The 24,222-nt window shown below is 40.9% G+C and overlaps 1 protein-coding gene across 3 annotated transcripts in view; it reads right to left on the reverse strand.

The window, feature by feature from the left end:
• Positions 1-24,222, reverse strand: part of LOC307006254 (uncharacterized protein) — an 89,889-nt gene that overhangs the window by 22,085 nt on the left and 43,582 nt on the right. The window contains exon 1 of one of the 3 annotated variants that reach the window (XM_079627045.1): positions 500-562. The exons of 1 other annotated variant lie outside the window; for it this stretch is intronic. The gene's annotated coding sequence lies outside the window, so the exon portion shown is untranslated. Of the gene's footprint in view, positions 1-499; positions 587-24,222 lie in introns of those variants that run through there. One more of the 3 variants, XM_079627047.1, reaches the window with a different exon arrangement.

A 24,222-nucleotide genomic window follows, 5' to 3' on the forward strand; every position in this document is an offset into this window, starting at 1 on the left:
TCTTATGATAGCAGCATTAATCACTATAAAGTAGTAGGCTAGATCATTAAAATAATAACAGAAACTGTTAATTATCATAACACTCTTAAAAATAAAGAGCCCCAAAAGCACTTTTGTTCCAAGAGTAAAACGCTTTTCATATTAGTACTGCTTTAATGTCTCACGTGGCTCATCATAGGCTCAATGTTTAGCATTGTTCCAGTATGACACTCGAGATCGATTCACACATTAATTCCCCTCACAGATCTTAAACTTTGACTTTTGACTTGACGAAACAATCACACAAACACACACAAAAGCACTCAAAATCGCTCAGGTCTGAATGAACTCGACATATTCTCCTCATGCTCGCACGACGACGCCAGAAAAGACGCACAAGTAACTTATCGCTGTGATCGATGAAAACAATACAGAAATGAGCCTGTCGCTTAATCAAACTGTATAGAGTGTGTTTGGTGGTTGTGTAAATATGAGAAATACCGTAAACTGCTCTCCTCACCTCAGAAGACTCGACGCTGAAACTCAATAGAGCAACACAGTCCCGCCCACAGCCCGAGAGCAATACTAACCAACTGCAGAACCGCAGAACCATACGCCAGTGTGAGGACGACAGCGCCAGCCTAACGGTCTGATGCCGGAAGTGGGCGGAGCCAGGTGTTATTTTCAAACAACGTTATTTTAAATAATTTTAAGTAATAATTTTAAGAAATTTTAAATAATTTTTTTAAACGATATAATGGAAAATATATATTTTAGATATATAAAATATTATAAAATATACGAATTATGTCTTGTCCTATTAACAAAGTACAATATACTAGCTAGGTCTATAATATTAATAGTTTTTTAAAAGTTAAAATTATACTTCATCCATTTGTTTTGTTGTTTCAAATGATTACAAATATTCAATAGTAATTAAATAAAAATACAAAATCGAACTAAATAAAACAAAATCAGACCTGTGCCGGAAGTAAATTTCCCATTCATTTCTCCAATTGACGTTTTGGAAAAATCCGGAAGCGACCTCACTGCAGTACACGAGACCAGGGGGCGGAGTTGGATCTCTGCATTTTGATTGGTCGACAGATTCCCAACACATCACACTTTTACTCGTGTTGTTGCTCTAGACTAGAGTAAGTTATTCTTTTGACGGAAAAACAAACTTGCTGACATTTTTATTTATTTAATAACGTTTTAAATAGTTACAAACACTGTAGTTTGTACATTGTGTGAATTTGCACCTTAAGTTTAATTACGTATAGTGATTGGCAATAGCCAAGTATTTTATTAGAAGTTTTTCTTTTGGAGAAACGTTTGATTTTACTCCAAAAAAAAAAAAAAAAAAAAAATTATTACGTTTCACCTTACCTGAAAAGCCTTGTTACATGCAAGAATGAATGTATTATTTATAATATATTATTATTATAATATACAAATACTTAAGTACATTAATAAGTAGGCACTTCTACTTTTATTTGAGTAGCCTAATATTAAATCAAGTTCAAAATCAAGTAGAAAATATGTGTGCTTTTTCCACCACTGATTATGCAACTGTAAGTGACTAAATTATAGCGGCACTAATTTTATACTTATAAATGACTTCACAAGGGCATCTGACTTAATTTAAATAACACAAGAGCATCTCACTTACATAAATACATGCAAAATGCATTACCAGCACAACCAAATAGGAAGAAAAAACGTTTATTAATACACAAGGTAAAACAGACATTTTGAATACAGTAGGGAAACTTTGAAGGCAAAACATAAGGAAAATCACGCTGGGATCACATCGTAAGCACACGCAGAATAACACCAATATTGAGGGAAACCACAGGACATTCAAAATTACTCATTCATTCATCCTTTCACACTGCACTGGTCAGCACAGATCTGGCAGAACTCGCTGCAGAAGTCTCGCTGGGTGTCTTCACTGATTATTTGTTTAAGTTCCCCCCTTCTTCCTCGACCTACATATCATATGGGTTAGCAAAGAAAGGAAATATTTCAATGTTCATTATTTTTGTAATGTTTTAATTCATCATTGAAAAGCAAAACACTCCATGGCAACAACTAACACTGCATGCCTGGAGTGCAGTGTTTGTCTATGTCTCCACATTGCCTACAAGTTTCCAGTCTGTACATTTTATAGTAGCTGTTTATCTGGTTAGCGCTATTAATCAACCTACCGTTAATGGATAGCGGACTAGTTAAACATGTCTTGGCGTTATCAAAAAGTATGGACACGGTCAACACTTTAAAGGAACACTTCACCGTTTTTTCGTATTAAACTATGTTATTCCCGTAACTGAAACTAGCTGATAAATACCTCTCGTCTCAGTGCGTGCACTCAATCGCTCTGGCGCGCGACTGTAACGGACGTGGACAGGGTATAAAGACAGACAACTCCAGGGGCCGGTTTCACAAAGATAGACTTTGACTATGGCTTAGATATAGTAGATAGTCAGACTTCAGATAGACATCTAAATCAGACCGTTTCACAAAGCACTTAAGACTTTGACTATCTTAAAGGGATAGTTCACTTTAAAATTAAAATTCTGTCATCATTTACTCACCCTCAAGTTGTTTCAAACCTGTATTCATTTATTTCTTCTGCTGAACACAAAGAAAGATATTTTGAAGAATGTCAGTAACCAAACAGTAGTCTGTACCCATTGACTTCCATAGTATTTTTTTTTCCTACTATGGAAGTCAATGGGTACAGACTACTGTTTGGTTACTGACATTCTTCAAAATATCTTTCTTTGCGTTCAGCAGAAGAAATAAATTCATACAGGTTTGAAACAACTTGAGGGTGAGTAAATGATGACAGAATTTTAATTTTAAAGTGAACTATCCCTTTAAGTAGGACTACACTGCAATGCATTCTGGGTAAACTAAGACACTTTTCAAAACAAAAAACATGGCGGATCGAGTAAGCGCATTCAGCCGCTCAGTGCAGTTTATCCCAGCAGAAAATATGTGTTTTTTGGAGGAGTATAACAGTTACAAGGACATTTTACTTGGGAAATTTAGCGGAGAATGTAGTAACAAGAAGAAATGTTTGGAAAAAGATTGCTATGACAGTTAACAGCGTTAATCCGACCGCTGAGCGTTAAAGACGTACAGAAAAGATACAAAACCGAAACCGACGATGAAGTCGTCATTATTATATATTTCCAGTGGGTTACTGCGTCCCTAAAAACCCGTTCCCTTCTCAGCGCTCTCCACGTCGTCTGCAAACCACAAATTATGAGCCATTTTCCCTTTTCTTTCGGCTGTTTGTGATGTAACTGATTGTTACTGCTGGTTGCCAAGGTAACATAGAGTCTTAGACCGAAGTTAGCCTGGGGGGGAGGTGTCTAATTTTTTTGGTCTAAATTAAGTCAGTCTTTATTTTTGTGAAACAGTCTAACTTGCATTAGACTAGTCTATGAGCAAATTTTAGACTTGTCTAACACTATAGACCGGTCTAAAATAGCTTTGTGAAACCGGCCCCTGATGATGGGTCTCCCAAGATTTATTTGCTCTCAGCAACACAAGACACTCAGCAACACAATATATTGTTGTCTGGAGGAGACCACATTTCTTTTATATATTTTTATATATATATATATATACTTTTTTTAACAGTTTTTAGTGAACAAAATTAAACAGTATGTGGGTTTGGGTGACTGCACAGATAACAGAAAGAGAATAACGTCTAACAAAGATACACATACATGCAGAAGACAATATCACATTAATTTGCCTTCTGATCTACTGTTTGTTTCTATCTGCACCTCTGCTCCTAAACATTGAATAACAAAATTTACACACTCAACATAGACTGAGCCTCAGTTATATACATTGCACAGAAACAACGTGAAAATGCAGTGAAAAGAACGAGTTAAACGAAACATCGTTAAAACTTTATTTAACTGTAAAACCGGCACTATAACAGCCAGCTAATATCGTATTAACTTTGAGGCAATAGATATTGAAAGGTCACAACACAATTTCCAAAGAAAACAATAAAATAGCGCAGCAGATTTTACACGCAACCTACCTCAGCAACACAATATATTGTTGTGAGGAGGAGACGGAAATTACGGCAACTTAGGAGGTACAATAGAGGTGCAGTGCAGCAACAACATCTCTGCAGAAACGATAGCAATATGATAAATGAATTAAACTCAAGATAAAATTCACAAATACTCAAAGAAACATTAAATGATAATTAAAATATGGTTAAAATTAAATTAAACATAAATTGAAAAATTAATATTAATAAAGTGCATTTTTAACTCCGTTACACGGCGACACTTTGATAGCTATAGCTTAGCCCAATTCATTCGTTAGGATCCAAACAGAGATGAAGTTAGAAGCGGCCAAACACGATCCACGTTCTCCCTATTTAAATACAGTTACACGACCAAGTATGGTGACCAAATAAAACGTGGGTTTTTTCTAAGCGGGTAAAATGGATAACTATAATGTATGGCGGAATAGCACTTGCAGCAGCACTTCGACTCGGCGCATTAATATCATCACTCAGGATGATCATCTTGAGGATAATATATGTTGTTCTGTCGGAGCATAGTTTCGGATTCAGTAAATATGATCAGAAAAATCTTGCAGACAGCAGCTTTAAGTAAATTTCCAAGCCTGTACTTTGTTACTTTTACTTGAGTAAAGAAGTTAAGTCAGTACTTCTACTTTTGCCAGAGGATTTTTTAACACATATGCAATTATAATAGCACTAGTAAGAAATCTGATTTGAGATTCAGTTTCGAATAAGCACCTGGTCCTATCTGATATCTGAACTGCACCTGGTCCTAGTCGAATCTGCTGTTGTGTGACATGAGACTGAATTTACTCAGCTGTAAATTTACTCCTCCCCCTCACCTGAGCCCCGATTGCTTTAAATTATGAGCAGATTTAATTTAGGCTTATTTACTTATAAACATTGATCAGCAATCAATTAAATGAGGTAAACAGTGTTGCTGTAACAGCGGTCATCAACTGATTTACTTGCTTGGTCAGCAGGGGGCGCTCAAACCTGCGGTGCCCTTCGCATTTGCGTGGTGGTTAACAACGCTACTGAGCCTAATGCAATGTTAATACACATGTACATTTTTATTTATTGTATATCGACACATTATAGCCTAATAATCAGCTGAACTCTGCCCAATTCAGATCGTCTTTTCTTGCCAATTGGGACCCAAATGGGTGCGTAAAATATGACAGTAGACTAGCCAACTATTTGATACACAATGAATGTGCTAATAACTTGCATAATTCTCTTAAAACATTGTGTCCCATGAACTTGAGGTATAGGGCCTATAACCCGGGCATTTCTCATTCCTGTCGGCGTTTCTCTGCCATTTCAAAGATGCGTTAAGACACTGGATCTCCACCCGCCTGATAGTCAAGTCAAGTCACCTTCATTTATATAGTGCTTTTAACAGTATGGACTGTTTCAAAGCAGCTTTACAGTGATAATAGAAATTAGCGTAACAGTGAAGTTGCGTTCTCACAGAAAACCCTTAACGCGCTCCGGCCGCCCATCCACACAAAAAGTGCCTGGTGTCTCGAGAACACACTCCCCGAAATAGGTTCGAAGGTGCAAACGATTATCGGTTTTCTCTGCGCAAACCCCAAAAAAGCAAACCCAAGAAAACGCAGACGGCGCGCACATGCACATCACGTGTTCGGTCGATAGGTATGCGCGTTTGAATATATATGTGCGCAGGCGTGTAGTCCTTCACAAATCAACCCTCAACAAACTACTTGTTAGGCCTTACAAATTTATAATACAGATATTTTTGTTTTAACCGGAATTATCCCAACAACGTTTTATCTGTATAGATGTAAAGGGCAGGAGGCCTTCACAGGGGAGAGACTAGTGGACACTTCAGGCCTGCGGTGTCGTCGTGTCCAGGCGCTGGTCCTTCATCAGATCTGGATACGGTCTGGATACGGCGGACTGCAGTGAACATGTAACTGACATGTAACACATCTCTTGAATGCCAAACCCCAGCATTAGGAATTGCACAATCTGATAGATCCTTTTTGCTTTATGTCCATGAACACTTACGCCGGTTTCACACCGCAAGCGTCAGCGGCGCGTGACCAGCACATATTTTTTCCGGCGTGCATGTTAATCAATGAGTCCATTGTAACATACACGCAGGGTATATGTGTTAATAGCAGATGAATATGGCTATAGAAGGTTAAATAATAATTGGGGTAAAGGGGTGCACATAACTTTTTCAGTGAGTTACTCAGATGAGGACCAGGAGATGGTGTTTGGTACTCACCCCATATGTAGCGTGGCCACAGCTGTCAATCATGACGTCACATTTCCGTTTTTATAGCATAAAATAACTAACTTAAACCAAACTTATAAAAATAATAATAAACGAACACTTAAATTTACATCAGCGTGAAAAGAATGACCTAAAATGATAGAAAACACCTTTGGAAAAAATTTATTTGAAGTGTTATTTGATTGTTCAGATATATTTATTTGTATAAATTAAATATAATTAATCCTTATTAAAGATATTAAAGAGCAGTGAATTTTCTCTTTTTATTTTGTTGTTTGATCAATATTAAGTGTACAGAAGGCATTAGGTTTATTACGCACTGTCACTTTAAGAGTGTGCAGATCCAATTGCACTGATGCACGGTACGTTCTGTAAAGACATAACCGACTGTGTTTAACGCTACGTGAATACTCTCCAAAACGGACATTTAGACATAATGTTGTGTGTATTTGTCCATTCAGACGCGAAAGAGAGCTCGATTCAGTCCTTGCGCGCAGCGTCTATGTGCGGGGCTGCACGCTTCGGGTCGTGTGTGTGTGTGTTCGCACAGAAAAAACATACCGAATAAAGCTGTCTTTCGCGTCGTCACTCTTATTCAGATCTATCCATATGTCTGCTCTTCTCTTTCTCCCAGACGTTTACATTTTTTTACGATTTGAGACATGCATGAAGCGCATGCCGACTCTGTAGTAGAGGTCTTCACGGGTCCAAAAATTCTTACCCGAACCCGAAGGGACCCGTAATTTGCTACACCGAACCGACCCGGACCCGACTATTATTTCAAAAGCTGGACCCGGACCCGTGCAGACCCGATAAATGCCTAACCGGACCCGACCTGCACCCGTCGATTATTTTTGTAAGCTGGACCCGAAACTGCCGGGAAGACACAGACCCGATTGTCACATTCCACCTTAAACTGCTATTACAAGTCAATAAACCTGTTGCAAAAAATTACAACTTTTTGTCTTACCTAGGCCTAATTTAAGGAGCCGTAGCAGCGTAGTAACGTTAGTCTCTCCATCCTTTCCTTGTAACGTTACGTTACCTGACTGGCTGTGATGCATTACAATCCTTCGGCTCCGACAAGAAAGTTATCCATGTTATTCCTCTCGTTATTCCACGAAGTCCAAGCTTAATCCTTGTTATTTCAGCTTCAAAAGTCCACTTGATGTCACGGACTCACGGTCACAATGTCAAATTAAACGAGTTAGCTGCTAACTCGCACAATAACTTTTGTCTTTTTGCCCTTTTGAACTATAATAACGATTGCTCGTTCAGTGCCATGGCCGCTGTGCTGACGTTATTTATCATCTCCGTGCTCTCTGCTCTGCATCATCGAGTCTGAATCTGACCACTAAAACTTTAAGATTGAACAAAACGATTAATTGACATTGTAAAATCTAAAGCGCGGTTTGGCTGTCCCTCACTGAAGCTCTGCCTCTGGTAACTGGTTGCCATAGAAACATGACACGCGCTTGACTGCAAATGCGCGCTAGCTGGATGGATCAACCTAAAATATGCTTTTTAACGCAATTTATTTTGAGTGTCAAAGTAAACATTCATGTGACAGTTCACCTCAGATTATGTTACTGATTTAAAATATATTAAATATGAGTGTGACAAGACGCATTTTTGAGATTTGATGACTCGCACGGGTATTACACACAATGTTAAACAGACCCGGGACCCGAAGTAATAGATTCGACCCGACCCGGACCCGGCTGATCATTTAAAATATAGACCCGAACCCGTACGGGTCCCGGGTCGGGTCCCGGGTCAACGGGTCAACGGGTTCACCTGAAGACCTCTACTCTGTAGATCAGCACGTTACAATTCAAATGTGCGCATCTTCCACAAACGCAAATCAGTTCTGACTGGATCACTTCCCCAATCGTCCCTCCCTTACGTCTAGTTTTTATTCGTCACAGTGGTCGTCATTTAAAACAAGGTTTTTATTTAGTTATCGTCTCGTTTTCATCTGTGAAAAAATGTAATTAACACTGCCTAGGTTGCATTTTGGCGACAGTACGCAAAGGCGCGTAGTAACACAAGTGGCATTACGCATTCCTGATTTTTGTCGCGCATGCGTACCTGCGTACCAGTTATGTGCACCCCTGCAAATAACAATAACCACAATCATTCCAATCTGCAGAGAAGAAAAAAACAAACAAAATACAATTCAAAACAACTGGAGAGTACTCAGATTAAAGACAGTCCACAACACACTATAGGACTGTATTCCTTGTTCATAAAAGATGAACACCATGTCCACTTAACGTGAATGGTCCGTGAGACGCAAATAGTCCATGAGCCAAAGCTTAGTGAATGGCTGTATATGTGTATACGTGTGAATGAGAGTGGAGGGGGGGTTGAGCAGAGCTGCACAGCCTCCTACCAAACCCACAGGGGGTGATGATGTTGTTGGGGCAGGTTCTGTTCCAGGTAATAATAGCTCGCCATCAACTGGCCCGCAACTGGCCGCACCTGGCCTGTATTAAATAAACAGGACCCATGGTTTAGTCAATACTCATAATATAATTGATCTACTAGCTAGTTTTATATTCTCTATTTTATATTTTATGTGTACACAATAGTATTCAAAACACTGCATAAGTAATCGTCATAATTATATTGAATGACAATAACAAAATCATACAAAGATACTCAATCGCATGGAAATAACCACCCATAAATATCAGGATTATTTACAACATAACATTCCATTCAACACAATTAATAATCTTGTCATTCAGTATAATAATAATAATAATAATACATTCGATTTTTATAGCGCTTTTCAAGACACTCAAAGACGCTTTACAAAAATAAGATAGACACAAAAGCAAAAGAATGGGGGATGGGGGGATGGAGAACTGGAAAAGGTCTGTTAAATGGGAAAGGCAAGTTCAAAGAGGTGAGTTTTGAGGGCCTGTTTGAAGGATGTTATGGAGCTTGATTTTTTAACGTGGTCTGGAAGGGCGTTCCAGAGTGTTGGTGCAGCAGCTGAGAAGGCTCTATCGCCCCAGGTGTCAACATCAACGGACCTGAGGCGGCGGGCAAGAGTGGGGCGGGTTAGTAGGTCAGAGAGGTATGGAGGGGCAAGGTTATTAAGTGCTTTGTATGTGAGGAGAAGTATTTTGAAGTTGATCCTGTGTTTGACTGGGAGCCAATGTAGTTTGAAAGGAACAGGGGTGATGTGGTCACGATGGCGGGAGGAGGTGAGAAGACGGGCAGCTGAGTTCTGGACATATTGAAGTTTACTGATAATTTTGTTCGGAAGTCCATAAAGAATGCTGTTGCAATAATCCAGTCTTGAAGTGATGAGTGCATGGATGAGTGTTTCAGCTGTAGAGGTAGACAGTGATGGGCAGAGGCGTGCAATGTTGCGAAGGTAAAAGAAGGCAATTTTGGTTACGTGTTTGACATGCGGTACAAAGGAGAGGGTGGGATCAAGGATGGTTCCAAGGTTGCGGATGCAAGTGGAAGTGGTGACAACGGAGCCATTAATGTTGAGGGTGAAGGTTTGGGCATGTCGGGTGAGGGAGTTAGGACCAATGATGAGAATCTCAGATTTATCGCAGTTGAGTTTGAGAAAGTTTCCTTGCATCCATGATTTAATGTGAGTGAGGCAGGTTGTGAGGGTTGAGTGGGTCAAGGTTGTGATGGTCTTTGAGGAGAGATAGAGTTGAGTGTCGTCGGCATAGCAGTGGAATTGGAGGCCATGTTGGCGGAGGATCTGTCCAAGGGGGAGTATGTACAGGATAAAGAGGAGGGGACCAAGGACTGAACCCTGGGGGACACCATGAGTGACTGGGATGGTGGAAGACGTGCAGCTGTTTATGGAGATGTAATGGTGTCTATCAGAAAGATATGACGTGAACCAGGTTAGGACAGAGCCAGTTATTCCAATTCGGTGCTGAAGGCGTGAAAGGAGGATGGAGTGTTTGATGGTGTTGAAGGCTGCACTGAGGTCTAGGAGGATGAGGATGGTGAGGAGACCAGAGTCAGCAGCAAGCAGAATGTCATTGGTGATTTTGAGAAGGGCAGTTTCGGTGCTGTGTTTGGGGCGGAAGCCAGATTGAAATGGTTCATATAGGTTATTGGACTTGAGGTGGGTTTGGAGTTGAGAGGCGACTGCTCGTTCCAGTATTTTAGACAGAAATGGGAGGTTTGAGATGGGACGGTAGCTGTTAGGATTTTCTGGATCGAGACCTGATTTCTTCAATATGGGGGTGATGGCAGCAAGCTTGAGAGGTGATGGAACAATACCAGAGGTCAGAGAGGAGTTGATTATGTTGGTGATGATGGGTGATAGTGATGGGAGACAGGCCTTGGTTAGGAATGTGGGGATAGGGTCAAGCGGAGAGGTCGAGGACTTCATGCTGGAAATTATGGCAGATACATCTGTTTCACTGATTAAAATAAATGAAGAGAAAGAGTGGCATGGAGGGGGGAGGGGGGGGGGGGGGGGGTTAGGGGGCTGGAAGTCCAGGGGTGGAGGCGGGGGGACTATGGGTTAGTTGATTATGGATGTTGTCGATTTTGGTTTTGAAGAACGAAAGGAACAAATCACACTTAGATGTGGTGAAGGATTTGGAATTTGTGTCCATGGGTTTCAGAAGTTTGTTGATTGTGGCAAAAAGGGTCTTTGGACAGTTGGAGCTGGTTTGAATGAATGAGTATGTAAATTAACCATTTAAATACTTAAAACCATAGCATTGAAACAAAGTGCTAGGCTTACATTATAATTCAATAAACTCCATAGGAGCAAATGGGAAGCTGATGCTACTAGCCACCACAACCCACATAAATACATTGAGATGGCTTAATGCTGTTAGCATTAAGCTAGCGGAAACCTTCATTATAATACATAAGGATGCCGATGCCAATATCAACATGCTAACGAACAAAACAAACAGACTCACCAATTCCCGCAGATATTCGACACACCGCGGCACCAGTCGACTTCTAAAGACAACGGTGGTGAACACTACAAATACAAAATCGCATGCTAGTCAACCAACCATTTTAAGATGGAAAATAAGCGAAAATAGCTTTTTTTTGTAGAGACATTCCGAGTGCAGCTGCTCCGGTGGCTTTCCTCCTCACACTACTGATTGGGGAAATTCATCGCAGCTTGTAAAGACGCGCTTAAGCGCTATGATTGGTTGAAAGCGTTCACTGAGACTACCATGTGACTCCTGCACAAATATGTGAATGAAGGGCGTGTTCAGGTGACTGGGAAACTAGAACCATGAAATTTTACCCTGGGTTACACCCTCCCCCCTTTAAACCATGCACATCCCGCTGCATGTCAGAGCACTAGATGACACGAACCGCTGGACGGGTGTCAGATGCAGATGAACTACTTAAAGCATCAGACAGGCTATGGAGCAGAGACTGAACTACGGAGATTAGAGGATTACCTAAGATCGAGTATTGTAACCGCTCAGGTGGTGCTCTATGCCGTGTCGAACGTCTGAAAGTCAAGTCACTGTCAACTATGTCATCGTCAACTGAAGGCTCAACAGGAACAGCAGGCAATGGACTGGATTCTGCAGGAGGATCTTCATTCAACTGGATTTCGGTAAATGTCTCTTCAGGTTCAGGTGAGATCTCAATTACGGGTTCTACAACATCTCCATCTTCCACAGCTCCCTCTCCCTCCCAGGACTCCGACTGCTCACTGCTGGCTTCCAACACAGACGACGCAACTGGAGCTGGAGGACAGACAGGAGGTGGGATAGAAGAACTACAATCATCCTCATCACTGGGAAGAACGGCATTTGGAACTCTACAGCGTCCTTCCACAGTAAATCGAGATACGAATGGATCGCAGGTAAGTGGCTCCCCATCTTCAATGAGATCATCACTAGCAGGTAAGTCAATCAAGTGGTCTGATTCTTGGTTTCGCTGGCAGGTTCGCGGCTTGACAACATGGCCACGCTCCAGCCTCGGAACATTCTCAGCTACTGGTAGAAAGCTACATGGCAGGAGGAGATCTCTATGTAATGTACGCAGTGGTCCATCTCTATCCTCTGGCTTTACAGTGTAAACAGGGAGTTCACCAGCCCTTCTGACCACAACATAGATGTCCCGCTCCCAGTTATCTGAGATCTTGTGCTTTCCCCGGAGACGTACATTCCTTTCGAGCACTCTGTCTGCCACTTCCAACGCTGACGGAATGACTCTCTTGTCAAACCGTGTTTTGTTCCGCTCACTGTTCTTTAGAGCATTTTTGGAAGCGATCTGGAAACTTTCTTCCAAGCGTAATTTAAGCCCTTGCACGTACTGAGATTGAGTTTTGTGTTGTGGTTCGCGCAAAGGTAGACCAAAAGCCAGGTCAACAGGAAGACGTGGGGTTCTACCAAACATCAGTTCATATGGAGTGAAACCGGTTACGTCGTTTCTTGTGCAGTTATATGCATGAACTAATGGCTTAACAAAGTCTTTCCATTTAGATTTTTGTTTGTCTTCCAAAGTACCCAGCATCCCCAGTAACGTCCGATTAAATCTTTCCACCGGATTTCCTCTTCTGACAGATAGCCTTTCACCTGATGCTGTGACAGAATGCAGTGGTACATTTCAAGCTCTGCGATGACACTCAATGATGGAATGTAGAGGTCCTGCTCTGACTCATTTGTTACAACCACTGGGACTTTGTAGGGAGCATGAGCCGGAAGAGTGAGAAGGCAGTTGCTAACACATAGACCACCTGGTAGGATGGACGCAGGATGCTGGACGAAAACAGACTGGGTGAAGCTGGATGAGGCGACATTAGCAGAGCCCTCTATGATGAATGTGCGGCCGGCCGGAACACGCACTGGGACTTTGCTGAGGAGTCTCACTACTCCAACATGACCACTGTCTCTCTGCTGGTGTGACAACTGGAGGGTCTTTAACACAGCTCTGTAACCTTGCGAGCTAGATTGGAACGTTGGTAAATTGCTCTGCAGGTATTGCTCATATAGGGGTTCAAGCGTATTCATCCCAATCAGAACAGTGGACGAAGCTTCAGGGCAAACATCAGGGACAACCAAAGCCAAGGTTGAAACATCACACTTATTGCCCATAAAGTCTTTCGGAAATTCCACCACCACCTCCACATAACCAAGGTAAGGGATTGACTGTCCAGCAGCACCTTCGATGTATAATAGATTGTGTAGAGGTTTAATTTGTTGATCTTGCAAATGTTCATTGTAAAAAGAGGCCGATACTGTGGTCAACTGTGAACCGGTATCAAGCAGACACTGACAGGAGTGCCCAAAGACAGCAACTTCAGCAGTGCATCTTGACCCCACCAGGCCTTTGGGGAGATGGACTATAGCCTCCCGGTTGGACGGCTGGAGGGTTGCGCACTGAACAGGCTGATTCCAGCACAGCTCCTGTTTGTCCCCCAACAAGAACTGAGTCTAGTTTAACTGTTCCAGTACTGGTTGATTCCGCTTTTGCCACTTTGGTTTCTTTTCACTAAACTGTCTCTTCTTAGCACTAACAAGTTCTGGATTCCGCCGGTTGTCACATTGCGGCCTGATGTGTCCATCTTCTCCGCAACGGAAACAGAAAAGAAAATTAAGACTCAAAAATATTTAGGCTATAGAAAATTGACCCATTTAACCTTGTTTTTATTTCAGTTTGGGTGAAAGTAGGCTATGGTTATGATAAAAAAATATATAAATAAAGTACACTAGCCAGAAAATATGATAAACTTTGTTTTAGTTTATTATGTAATACTCGCACAGGTATAGGTTCTAGAAATAGGCTACCCAAATAAAACCAGAGTTTGCGGGCCTGTATGGGCAATGTAGATTCCACTTAATCAAAGAATATGCAGGTTTCTTATCAGAGTTAGCTCTGGCTGCAGATAAAGTCCTAACTGTTGGTGATTTTAATATAATGTCTCTTAAAATCTCTTCTTAGCACTAACAAGTTCTGGATTCCGCCGGTTGTCACATTGCGGCCTGATGTGTCCATCTTCTCCGCAACGGAAACAGAACCCGGGCTTTGGACTTGCAGAGGGATCACTCACAGCAGCCGCCATGTTCTGCTTTCCACGTGACTTTAGAACTGCTTTGGGTCTTGGAGTATAAGACTCTCGGCCCTGAGATTGGTTTGCCGTCAGAACAGCCAGTTGACGCTGTATTGCAGCCACCTGTTCAGTGAGTTGTTTGGTAATAATAGTCAGTGTCTCACATATTTTCTTTTCCTCTTCTCCATATGCAATCTGGGCTTGTGATGTTACTTTCTGTCTGGCTCCGCCTCCTCCCAGATGCTGTTTCATTCTTTGTGTCTTTACAGCCTCACGATCCTCTTCAGTTCTTAACAGCAGCAGTAGTTCAGCGAAAGACGGTGGTTTCTCTTTTTTCTGTTTAAGCTGCAGTTCAGATATCAGGACATTGTCCCAGCATCCTCTGCAGAACTGATTAAGAAGATGTTTATTAACTTCAGCTTTTGGTGCACCTCCCCTCTTTACTGCAAGATTTAAAACAACTTGTAATCGCTGCAGGTAAGCTGAAGGTTGTTCACCAGCGTTTTGAAGAGTATCCATAAATTTTGCATACAACTCCTCCCAGTCCTGCACTGTCCCATAGGCGGAGTCAAGCTGTTGGATGTAGATGTTAACAGACATGTCAGGACTCAGATGTTTCACCATATCAGCAGCTGGTGGCAGGAGACTGTTGAGGATTTGTCGCGATCGTTGGATTTCAGATATGGCAGGATCACTGAGAACCAGCTCCACACAAGACCGCCATGTGTCGTAGTCCACTTCATGTTGTGGTCGTGGCACCTTTCCAGAAAACACACAGAGTCTGTGGGAAGAGCGCAGATGCACAGCAGTATCCTCAGACTTAATAATGTGTTCTACCACATACCTCTGTAACTCAGGAGGGTTGAGGTCCGAAGCGGTGAAGTTGATGGTGGCACCTCGCTCCCCTGGCTGAGCTATGGGAGCAGTGGCAAGCAGTGGAGATGGAGCGGCCATTTTATACTGTGACTGAGTTGTATTCACTGAAGGCCGTTCTGCCTTAACACCAACACCGGCTTCGCCATCAGTTTGCAGCTCTGAGATTGATTTGCTGATCTGGCCCATCATCTCATTCAGCACTTCAGCATAGTTCTGTCCAGTCAGTGTAGCAACTCCTTTTAAGTCAGCTAAATATGTCTGAGTTTTAGAACTTCCCACATTTGCAATATATACTTGGGATAAATTCTTAATGTGATAAACGGTACAGGTCTCAGAAGTTTGCGTATATGGTAGAAGTGGATTCAGTAGAGTCAAAGGTAAGCCAGACTCAAACTCAACAATGAGCATATTGTGAAACTCGGATTTAGGCGAATCAACAGTAAGAGCACGATTTATCCTACCATACTGCTCGAGAAACCCTTCCACCCCTTCAGCTACCTCGGTGACCAATACTGCATTTGGTATTTTAATGTCAAGTTTTTCAAAAATATCCATGGTCAAATTAATATTGGTGAGACTGAATGTTAAAAAATGCGTATATTAAACACTTTTTCAAGACCTCCTGGCTGGCTCGCCACATTTATGTAACATACACGCAGGGTATATGTGTTAAATAGCAGATGAATATGGCTACAGAAGGTTAAATAATAATTGGGCTACAGAAGATAGGGTTCGTCTCAAGGAGGTGTCGAAAGAGTGAATAATAACACAGAGACGAATAACTTAATTTTGGTGTTGGTACCATGTATTAAGTGAAAACAAGACAAATAACAATAACCACAATAATTCCAATCTGCAGAGAAGAAAAAAACAAACAAAATACAATTCAAAACAACTGGAGAGTACATAGATTAAAGACAGTCCACAACACACTATAAGACTGTATTCCTTGTTCATAAAAGATGAACACCATGTCCACTTAACGTGAATGGTCCGTGAGATGCAAATAGTCCATGAGACAAAGCTTAGTGAATGGCTGTATATGTGTATACGTGTGAATGAGAGTGGAGGGGGGTTGAGCAGAGCTGCACAGCCTCCTACCAAACCCACAGGGGGCGATGATGTTGTTGGGGCAGGTTCTGTTCCAGGTAATAATAGCTCGCCATCAACTGGCCCGCAACTGGCCTGTATTAAATAAACAGGACCCATGGTTTAGTCACTACTCATAATATAATTTATCTACTAGCTAGTTTTATATTCTCTATTTTATATTTTATGTGTACACAATAGTATTCAAAATACTGCATAAGTAATCGTCATAATTATATTGAATGACAATAACAAAATCATACAAAGATACTCAATTGCATGGAAATAACCACCCATAAATATCAGGATTATTTACAACATAACATTCCATTCAACATAATTAATAATCTTGTCATTCAGTATGTAAATTAACCATTTAAATACTTAAAACCATAGCATTGAAACAAAGTGCTAGGCTTACATTATAATTCATTAAACTCCAATAGAAACTCCATAGGAGCAAATGGGAAGCTGATGCTACTAGCCACCACAACCCACATAAATACATTGAGATGGCTTAATGCTGTTAGCATTAAGCTAGCGGAAACCTTCATTATAATACATAAGGATGCCGATGCCAATATCAACATGCTAACGAACACAACAAACAGACTCACCAATTCCCGAAGATATTCGACACACCGCGGCACCAGTCGACTTCTAAAGACAACGGTGGTGAACACTGCAAATACAAAATGGCATGCTAGTCAACCAACCATTTTAAGATGGAAAATAAGCAAAAATAGCTTTGTTTGTGTAGAGACACACCGAGTGCAGCTGCTCCGGTGGCTTTCCCCCTCACACTACTGATTGGGGAAATTCACCGCAGCTTGTAAAGACGCGCTTAAGTGCTATGATTGGTTGAAAGCGTTCGCTGAGACTACCATGTGACTCCTGCACAAATATGTGAATGAAGGGCGTGTTCAGGTGACTAGGAAACTAGAACCATGAAATTTTACCCTGGGTTACACCATTCACACCGGGAGCAGGAGCGTGAGCATCAAGCAGGAGCGTCGCGTGAGCATTAGTGAAGCGGGGGTTTCGGCGCCGAGTCTATTTCTGCTGCGCTGCTTACGCTGAATTAAAGTGTCATCAAAACACTTTTGATGGACAAAATAAATATGATTTCACACAAAAAGTGCCCAAAATGCACATCATTTTCATGTCTAGTGTGTTTTAACAAGAACTGGAGTAGGCTATGTCAGAAAAGAAAATTAAGACTCAAAAATATTTAGGCTATAGAAAATTGACCCATTTAACCTTGTTTTTATTTCAGTTTGGGTGAAAGTAGGCTATGGTTATGATAAAAAAATATATAAATAAAGTACACTAGCCAGAAAATATGATAAACTTTGTTTTAGTTTATTATGTAATACTCGCACAGGTATAGGTTCTAGAAATAGGCTACCCAAATAAAACCAGAGTTTGCGGGCCTGTATGGGCAATGTAGATTCCACTTAATCAAAGAATATGCAGGTTTCTTATCAGAGTTAGCTCTGGCTGCAGATAAAGTCCTAACTGTTGGTGATTTTAATATACATATAGATAACGAACAAGATGCATTGGGATTGGCATTTAGAGACATGCTAAACTCTATTGGAGTTAGACAACACGTGTCAGGACCGACTCATTGTCATAATCATACTCTAGATCGTCACATGGAATCAATGTTGATGCCATTGAAATTCTGCAGCAGAGCGATGACATCTCAAATCATTTTCTAGTCTCGTGTAAACTTCATTTAGCCAAGGCTGCAAAGCCGACTCCGTGTCACAAATATGTTAGATCTATCACTTCTGCCACTAAAGATTTCTTTATTAATATTATTCCAGATCAATTTCATCTCCTCAGCATCCCAGATAGCTTAGAAGAACTTGATATTGCAACAGAAACTTTTAACTCTCTTTTCCAGCACTTTAGACACAGTTGCTCCTCTGTGCTTTAAGAAGATTACAAGAACATAGTCCAACGCCGTGGCACAACGAGCACACTCAGGCCCTTAAGAGAGCAGCCAGAAAAATGGAGCGCAACTGGAAGAAAACAAAACTAGAGGTGTTTCGGATTTCGTGGAGAGAGCACGATTGCGCACAGAAAAGCCTTAAAAGCTGCTAGATCTGCTTATTTTTCAACTCTCTTAGAAGAAAATGTAAGGCTGGAAGCTTACGCTGCTATTTTGAACCAATAATCGGAACAAAAGGCAGTTGAAGGATGACGTGTATAATTCAAATATGGATCTGACTCCAATATAATTAATCTGACTCCATTAAAGCATACCTGTCAACACTCCCCATTCACCGGGAGTCTCCCGTATTTCACACCCATCTCCCGCTCCCCTCCCGTTTTGTCCTTTCTCCCGTGAAACTCCCGTAATTTGTATTCCCAAACGTCGTTATATGAATAATCACATCAATATATTATTCCAAGGTTGCCCAGTTGCCAGATCTTGTATGAAACCCATCCTACTCGGCACGCAATCAACACATCATACACATTTCAACCCATTTGTGAGCTCAACCTGGCAACCTACAACTCGGTGCTGTTGACGTGCGCAGATCGACGTTGGAAATTGAATAAAGCGATCACTGGTAGAAATGGGAGGAGAAGACTCCGTGGTAAATATTTCACGTAATTAACGCAGCATCCGTTTTTTCTGTCATCCTTTGGCTGGCGTTACATTATATGATGCGCTTTTATTCTTGCAAATGCTTTTAAACCATTCACGCAAAGACAAATTGAGCGCCAGAATCGAGTTCTCTTTCGGCTTGAAGTTGACCGAACTAACACACGCAATTCTGCAAAAATGTCCGTTTTGTCGAGTATCCTGATAAGAGCAGACTGAGCACTCTTAAATTAGTTAAATAGTTTTAAATGAACATAAAGAAGAGTTGTAAAAGAATGAGGCGCATGTGAGATCCGCGTCTCTGTCAGCGGCGGCTGCTCTTAAAGACACAGTAGCCCAAAAAAAAGCTTTCTGTCAGTAAAGTTTATTCAAAGAACAAAGGGAAAAGACAAAAACACTCACTGCTCTTGACAAAAGACCATTTGTAACTGTAATAAGGATTCATCTATGTATAATTTAACATGTATATGCGTATATATGTGTATTTATATGTATATGTATATATGGTCATATGATGTGTATATGTGTGATGTTTTGTCTCTGTTTTTAGGGTGACTTTTTCTTAACATTCTGTCAAGGGTCTACAGATGTAAAATAGCCTTTTAGGCTAATTCTGGCACATTTACATTTATGTTTATTAATGTGCATTGCCCCTGTAAACACAATAAACTAAACTAAACATTTATGCAGTGCAAACTGTTTGATCACTTTATTCAATTTCTGTATATTTCCTACCTTTTAGACAAATATTAAATATATACTCTTTGTTGTTGCTACATTAATTTGGAGATTAAATGTGAAATTATGACATTATGAAATATATAAAAAAACATAAGGTTTTTATCGTATGTAATCACAGATTTTTGTTTGTTTGTAACCAAGCACCTCATAGTTTGAGGTTACGCACCGGTGTGTGGGAGTGGCGCGGTTAAAGCCTTTCTCCCAGATCAACAGTTACCTTTCCTTCTTATACCCTGAGCAAAGCATTGTTAAACATGACTGTAATACCAACACCAAACCTGACCGACAGGAAACCCGAAAGATGAGGCAAATGGGTAGTGATCAAGAGGGGGAGAAGAACATTAACCTATTCTCCTCAGTGCATGTTGAAGCAATAGTACTTAGATTGTACATTAGGATACTTTAATTTCTCTACTAAGTTTACCACCATTCATTTCAGTTCAATTCAGTTTATAAGTTACATATTAGAACACACTAGTAAATAAACAGTATGTAGTTGGAAGCGTATGTCCTGTGAAGCAAATAGTACAGATGTGTCATTGAGGTGCAAAGGACTCTGTCTCTCCCGACAGAACTATCCTGTGACTGGAGTGTCCCAGCAGTCCTCAATCAGCATAGTGATGTGATGATGAAGACCATTGTACCACGTTTAATTCACATGTATACCTTTAAACGGATTTCTGAAGTACTTGGACAGTAAAGAGTTCTGCCCATATTTGCTCCGCCCTATAAACCCCTCCTCAGGTACATTGGACCTCAGGAATTATGTGAGGTACATGTGTGAAAATTTAGGGCTGAGTGCATTGAAGAAGTGTCTCTATTGGCATAGTAGCACAGAGTAATGATGATAATTGTCAAGGATGCTGAGAAGATACACACACAGAACGCCTACTCCCATCAGGTGTAGTCTTAGTCAGATGATCATGTGGAGACACTTGTCAGGAACTCTGTCCATATAGCAATTCTTCTTTTATGTCCATCGATGGCTTTGGCAAGCCGAACAAGAGCTCTAGTGTCTGTGGTGGTCTGCTCCTTCTCATGGCATCTTCAACTCTCTGCTGTTCATGTCCCACAGTGAAGTTGCCTTTACCTTCAAGTAGAGAAAATGACTTGCAGAGTTAAGTTGTTAGGCACCGTAGTATTCCACATAATAACTCGATCTCTGATGACAACAGAGATGGCATATTGTGATTGAATAATGAGATGATTGCTCAGGATATAATGAATGTTCACATAATGACTGTAACAAGGTGTAGAAAACAAAAACAAAAAGGAAAACAGGAAAAGAATGCGGTGGATATGAGATGACCAAATAAAACCAGTTGACTATCAGGAAACTGTAGTAAATGATTTGAGATTCGGGGTTCCCGTGTCTTTAAAGGGGCAAACATGGAAATTGTGTCAAAAAGAAAAGGTTTAGAATCTCTAGTACAGTAACATGAAACAAATAAATTGCCTTAAAGAAAATCAACAAGTGTTGTTTTCATTTACATTTATTCATTTAGCTGAATATATGTAAATGTAAATGAAAACAACACTTGTTGATTTTCTTCAGAGAAGGTTTTCAAACCTTATCTGATAGTAGGAGCATCAACAAAATATTTAGTGAAACCAAATTCAGAAACTTGATGAACTTCAATCAATTGTTGATGTAATTAACCGTAAAGACCTCAAAAAAACAAAAAATGTCTCAAATGAAAAGCAGAGCCATGGTGTTACTGTAAGATGGTAAAAAACAAAGATGCAAAAATAGACAAAAGCAAAAATTAAATACTTAGTAGAGTACATACATCTGATGTATAACGTTTCAATAAGGAAACAATTCAGTGTATTTACATTTATGCATTTGGCAGTCGCTTTTATCCAGAGCGACTTACATTGCATTTCAAGGTACACATTTACATTCTAATCAGTTCTTGCTTTCCCTGGGAATCGAACCCATGACCTTGGCATTGCAAGCGCCAATGCTCCACTGTTTAAGTGTATGTGCGGTTACAGTAAGAAGAGGAATTTAATTTAGACATGAGACTAGGGTTGGGAACCGAAAACCGATCTGTTTTTTGGGAAAAAACGGAACCGTTCGAAATTCCTACCTTTTGGTTCCAAAAACGGTTCTTCTGCAATGTCTGTGCGAAGTGCAAACTGCAAACTGCACAGCGCTGGGAGCGTTTCCTTTAATAGATATCTCACCTCATGAATATCAATTACGTTGTCCGCAACCTCCAGCAGCGCAGCCAATTAACGCACTCTCCCTCACACACACACACTCAACGTTCACTCGTTAACACGACGCGACGCTATACTCATTTGCGCGAGATATTTTCTTGTTCACAAGCATGGTGAAGAGAACGTCATAAGTGTGGCTTCATTTCATAAGATTAAATGATCATGAAGCAAAATGTAACACCTGTGACAAGCTAATAACATGCAAAGGAGGCTGTACGAGCAATATGTCTAAAAAAAAAATTCACTATTTTACAGTTTTGTGTGAATTCATCCGTACAAGCACAAGACGTGAAATACTTCCATTCAGTGTTCGCGCGCTGAGACGCTGGTTTTCAGGGCGCGCTTTGGATATTTGAAGTTCATAACTTCTTGACCTGCAAATGTCCTGTAATAATGTATGCAACCACTCGTTAAATATAAATAAGGTAACAGTTCAAGTTTTACTTACATATACGATTTAGTTTTAGTCCAAATAACATGTGCTGAGTGAACGATCAGCAATCAAGAGCATTCAACAGAAGTGCGCTCTCTCTCTCTCTCTGTCAGTTAACGTTAATAATAAGCTACATGCCTCGTTTTACTTTCTTTGCCATTGACATCAGACTGAACTACAAACTTTCCACTGATGTCTGATGCGCTCGACCAGCTCGTGCGTCTGTGCCGGGGCGTGCTCAATCAATTGTGCGTTTTTCTCTTATCAGCTCGCGCACACCACAGCTATATAGGCGTTACTATATTCTGTTTAATATTTCAATAATAATATATATTTACTTCATAAACAGCCTTCTTTTTATTCCCATTATAATTTCTGTTGTCAGTGTTTCTTTGTCTGGACACAAACACAGTACACACGCTGCGCCACACCCACAACCGCTCCTGGAACGTCAGAGACAGTAACTCCGTTTACTTTAGCGAGTAAAGGAAAAATGACGACAGAGAAAATGAATGAGTGCCACAGGGCTGTTACACGGTTTATAGTGAAAGGTTTACATCCTTTTTCCACCGTTGAGTCCCCATGGTTTAAGTTAAGTGTTTAGGCACATGCATGCAGATGAACTTCCATTTATTATAATAATAATAATAATACATTTTATTTAAAGCGCCTTATCAGGACACCCAAGGACACTGTACAAAGCAGATAAAAAAATTAAAACAGTATACAAATAAAATTGGCAAGACAAATTGAGGAGATATGGGTCAGGTGGAATATGACTGTCTAAACAACAGAGTTTTGAGTTTGGATTTGAAGAGATGAAATGAGTCAATGGTACGAAGGTCTGGAGGGAGTGAATTCCAAAGATGTGTTCCATTGTGACAAGACGGGCAGGGGAGACAGAAAGCTGGCAGGTGTGGGAGGATCGGAGTGAACGGGTAGGGATATTTAAATGAAGGAGATCTGAGATATAAGGAGGAGCCATGTTATGAACAGCTTTGAAAGTAATGAGAAGCATTTTAAAAATGATCCTCTGTTTAATGGGAAGCCATTGAAGTTGTTGCAAGATAGGAGTGATATGATGAAAAATGGGGGTCCGAGTAATCAGACGTGCAGCAGAGTTCTGTAGGAGCTGCAACTTCTGGAGCGATTTATTAGGGAGACCAAACAGGAGTGAGTTGCAGTAGTCTATCCGCGACGTGACGAGGCTGTGGACCAGGATGGCAGTGGTTTGTGGAGTGAGAGAGGGGCGAAGACGGGAGATGTTACGCAGGTGGAAATAGGCAGACCGGGTGATGCTATTAATGTGAGTGGAACAATAATGTGCTGTCGAGGACGACGCCCAGACTCTTAACCTGAGGGGAGGGAAGAACAATTGAATTATCAATGACAATGGATACTGTATTAGCTTTGGAGAGAGTATGTGGTGTGCCCACCAGAAGAACTTTGGTTTTTGAACGGTTTAGTTTGAGAAAGTTGGATGAGAACCAAGAGTGGATTTCTTGGAGACAGACGGTAAGAGAGGTTGGTGGGAGTAAAGAAGATGGTTTAGTAGAGAGGTAGAGCTGGGTATCGTCCGCGTAGCACTGAAATGTAATGTTATGTTTACAGAGGATGTGACCAAGAGGGAGGATGTAGATGATAAAAAGGAGAGGCCCCAATACAGATCCTTGGGGCACTCCAGCGGAGACGGGGAAGGTAACGGATTTCTGAGATTTGAGTTGTATGAACTGTGTGCGATCAGAGATGTATGAAGTAAACCAGGCTATGGGAATGTGGGTGATACCAATAGATGATAATCGACTAAGGAGGGTAGGATGAGAAATGGTATCAAAAGCTGCTGTGAGGTCCAGAAGAATGAGAATTGAAAGAAACCCAGAATCAGAAGCCATGAGAA

The sequence above is a fragment of the Phoxinus phoxinus genome (assembly GCF_949152265.1).
Source record: "Phoxinus phoxinus genome assembly, chromosome: 1".
NCBI lineage: Eukaryota > Metazoa > Chordata > Actinopteri > Cypriniformes > Leuciscidae > Phoxinus > Phoxinus phoxinus.